The 4,142-nt window shown below is 42.8% G+C and overlaps 1 protein-coding gene across 2 annotated transcripts in view; it reads left to right on the top strand.

Moving 5' to 3' along the window:
- Positions 1–13: 13 nt before the first annotated feature.
- LOC108246002 (MAGUK p55 subfamily member 3-like) overlaps positions 14–4,142 on the top strand; it is a 17,093-nt gene continuing 12,964 nt past the window's right edge. For both annotated transcript variants that reach the window (XM_017433317.2, XM_017433307.2), the window contains exon 1: positions 14–219. The gene's annotated coding sequence lies outside the window, so the exon portion shown is untranslated. The remainder of the gene's footprint in view (positions 220–4,142) is intronic.

The following is a 4,142-nucleotide window of genomic DNA, read 5'->3' as shown; positions in this document are numbered from 1 at the left end:
GGAGGGGTGGAGGGGGGGCACGGAAGGGGCGGCTCACCGAGACACGGGCTGGAAGAAACGGAGGACTGAAACCTCATGTGTGGCAGCCAGCTTCAGACCGAGAGAGAGGGGGGAGACGGAAGGAGGACGGGACGGAGCGCTTCTGTCGCTTTCTTTAAGCGGTGCGGAGACAAAGAGCCGGAGATGAAGGCACGCGGCTGAGAGGGACGCCTCGGCGAGGTAAGGATGCGTTCACGGCGCGCTCAATTAACAGGTCTTCAGCCTGTCTGAGTCAGACACATGCAGCTCCTCAGACTGGCTTTAATTACACCACTCCTGATATAAAACGACAACAAGCTGGGGGAAACTCCTAAGTGTTTGTTGCTCTTTGTGAACTGAATAAAATTGTTCCTCGTGGTAATGAGGGGCGTGTTTCACCTGGGGTTGATTGATGGGCAGCTCTCGAGTTGAAAATACGGAGGACAGCAGTGGTCTGAAACCTTCCTAAGACTGTTTGGACAGTGACAAGACATTATTCAGGTAATTATTTAAATGAGGAGAAACAGGGCAAGGTGTGTGCTGACCCCCCCAGAGACATGACAGGCCTTTCAGCCGGGCTTTCTTGATGCTTTTAGAAATTGGCTCTGAAGAAATAAACAGGCAGAGGTGAAAAGGTGAAGGTCAGAGTCAAACAGTGCTTTCACTAAACAAACACTGAAGACTGAGGAATATCCACCTGTATTTGTAAACCTGGTTAATCCATTTGATTATTCTGATCCCCCAGAGATTACCATTTTTCTTTGTCTGTTCAGTGAATAAACGACCACAAAGAGAGCTTAAGGTGCAAGCTCATACTGAAACCATACAGGTGCAAAAGAAAGTACCACAAATGCACCACAGTTGCATGAAAAAAATGCAAACCAACCAGCATGGAAAGATATTTAAAACTACAAGCTACAAAGAAAAGAGAAAAAGACAGAGACACAAAAATATGCTATGAAGCAAAATGACCAGAAAGGGCGCACAAGATGCGTCTCAAAGTCCCCAATAGCTCAAACTCCTACCAAGGGATGGAAACAACAGCTGAAGGTTGTAAAATTGGACCAAGAGCATGATAAACAATTAATATGGGAGGCAAAAGACCGCAAGTGTGTGCAACACAATATATGTACAGGTTTGAAAATGATCCATGATGGAGGAACGAGCACATTTATTGCTTTGAAGATGACTAAACAACAGTGTAGATCTACACAAACAGGCTCCATCATTGTCAGTCTCTCCTGAGGGAGGACGGTGGGTGGGGTTACATGTTCATCCCCTGAGATAAACTGTCCGACCATGCGCGTCCCCTCTCCTGCTTTTAGTTGGCTTTAATTGGCTGATTATCATGAGCTCAGATGCAGTTTAATCGGAGCGCAAGACCACAGGTCTCTCAGGTTTGGATCCAACCAGGCAAACACGTTATCACTTTTTTATGTTGAGCTCCTGCTCTGCAACAAAATAAACACGTTGCAGAGCAGAGATTTGGACTGCTTTTGTCAAATAGACACAAATGTCAGGTTTCCCTCCCCTCAGACACAAAGGCATGTTGATTCTCCTCGCAGTGGAAGTGTTGGCTTGATCGTGTTTTTTTTCCTTCCTGCGTCTGAGTGGGCGTGCTAAAGGTGTTCTCAAGTGATTTTCCTTTAAGCCTCTTAAGAGCCGTCTGCCTCCTGACTTCCTCTTCAAGTATGGTGTTTTATTGAAGCGTGGTTCAAATCTAGAGGAAATCTTAAAGTAGCTGTATTATGGTGTAAACAATCTGTGAATGTCGACTAAATAATCCCAGATTTTGGCCTTGTGTCAACACTGCTTCAGCTATATCCTTTTTTTTTAATTGGATTTTTTTTTTTTCTTCAAAAAAAACAAACACAAAAGCAAAACATTTTAACAAAAATACTGAAATACCCCTGCGGTGCCTGTAGTGGGAATAAATGTAAACAACAAAATGGAGACAGAAGAGCTCTTAAAACATTTGTAGATAATGTTTCTCTTTGACACTTTTTACAGTTTCCTATCAGTTATAAACTTTTTCAGCACGAGATTTAAGTTTTATGGCAACAGAATCGTGAAAAAGTGTGACAGGGATGTGAAGATTAACTGATTCCTCCATGATGCGACTGCCGTACACCAGTGTAGCTTTGGGATTACATCCGAATAGGAGTAGGCAATCCTGGTCCTCAAGGGCCACTATCCTGTATGTTTTACTTGTTTCTCTGCTCCAACACACCTGATTTGAATTAGTGTGTCATTAACAAGCTTCTGCAGAACATGAGGTCATTTAACCTCTGAATCACGTGTGTTGGAGCAGGGAAACAAGGAAAACATGCAGGATAGTGGCCCTCGAGGACCAGGATTACCCACCCCTGATCTAGATGCATCGGTCTATTTCATCCTTGTACAGATCATATCTGATCCACTGAACACTGAAACTGTGCTTCAAGAAACATAGATCAACCAGTGTTCAAGGGAACATACAATTGCACAAGTCAAGTTTTATGGAAGTGTTTTTCAAGTTTAAAATAAGGCCTGTTTGTAGATGGCCATTTTTGATTAGGTTGTAAATGATAAGTCTCAGTAACTGATATCTGGAATATTTGTTGCATTCTTAACGTGTTGAATCAAAAGTCATTGAATTTGCGGTTAAATCGTGGTTAAATGCTGAATGCTATTGCATTGTTTGCTTTTCTGCCCATGCATTTTTGATTAATTGGATTGTTGGCAGCGTTTGGAGATGTGTATCCTATCGGCCACGGAGCAGAGATGCAGAACCCTAGAGACAAGTGTAGAAAAACCAGTAAAGATGGCTCCTATTGGTTATTTTTGTTTCTAGTGCACAAAATAATCGTGAACGTGCAAAACAGGCCGATATGTTATTGTTCCTCAAAAGCCTCCTATCTCAAGTCCACATGCATACTCCAAAACACGAAGTCTTAAATAAATCTCTTTTTAAAAAAAAATAATCTCTACTTTTTTCATCAAAAACTCAGCTTGCATGTGGACAAGAGTGCAAACACAGCAGAAAATGGCTGTTTTAAAAACAATATTTAGAGTATTGTAGACAGCCTTTTTAAATAAATAAAAATGTTCAAACCTCCCAATGTCATAGATAACTTACAGTTTGTTTACTCTGGGATTAGAGAAACAAACCACAATTCAGTGTTAAATTGCCTTTTACCTAAAAAAAAAAAAAAAAATAATAATCAAAAAAAGCAAAGTGGAATAATAATGATGATTATGTAACAGAATGTACAGCTGCCAAACCTGTTGTCCCAGCAGATATGGAAATGAAATATGTCAAATTCGAACATGTCAGAAAAGCCGTGTGTGGCATCCTGAACGGACTGTCACACAGGGCTGGGCAGATGGCATCAGCAGCATATTGCTGTGTCTTTCTCCCCCCACCCCACTCCCCCCTTTTGTACCCTATTTGGGACCCGTCCAACAGCGAATAAGTCTGGCGAGCAGGTGGCGCGCACGCCTGGCGATGCGCGAGCAGGGAGGAGAGAGAGAAAGAGAGACGACTGAAGGCCGAACCAGTGTGTGACCAAGTCGCAGAAAGCGAACACATGTTGCACCGCAGCGGAGTTTGCCACAGTTTTACACGCCGCCTCTAATCTGCTTCATTGTTTCAGTGAAACCCTCAGTGATTTCCACAGCTCTGAGCTCTGCCATCTTCAATCAACGAGGTTAGATAAAAACACCATATGGCTGGTTGAAAACGTTAAGTAACCGGACTCGTTGAGACGGAGGGAGATGAAAAGCGGAGATACGTTGGGTTTAAGCCTTTCTAATTAGAGCGAGCAAGTTGGAGACTGAGAGTTCAAGATAAAACTGACTGGGAATGCAATCAAAGCAGGCTGAATAAAGAGCTAAGAAACATAAAAACGTGTTAAATAATGTTGTCGTTTTATGCCTTTTCTAAACCCAGGCCACTTCACTCAGTTTGAACCAAACTGGATGTTTCCACCAAACATCACCCTCTGGTTTTCTAGCCTGAAAATCAGCATTTAGGCCCTCCCTGTCTCAGTCCTCTAAAATCAGACACCAACAAGTGCAGTAATTAGTAGAGAGGCATCAGTCACACTGATTTATACCTTGATGGGTTTGATCCCCCCCCCCCC

The sequence above is a fragment of the Kryptolebias marmoratus genome, linkage group LG17 (genome assembly GCF_001649575.2).
Source record: "Kryptolebias marmoratus isolate JLee-2015 linkage group LG17, ASM164957v2, whole genome shotgun sequence".
NCBI classification, from domain to species: domain Eukaryota; kingdom Metazoa; phylum Chordata; class Actinopteri; order Cyprinodontiformes; family Rivulidae; genus Kryptolebias; species Kryptolebias marmoratus.
Note: the sequence above shows the minus strand (reverse complement) of the source record. Positions and strands in the feature narration are given on the sequence as shown.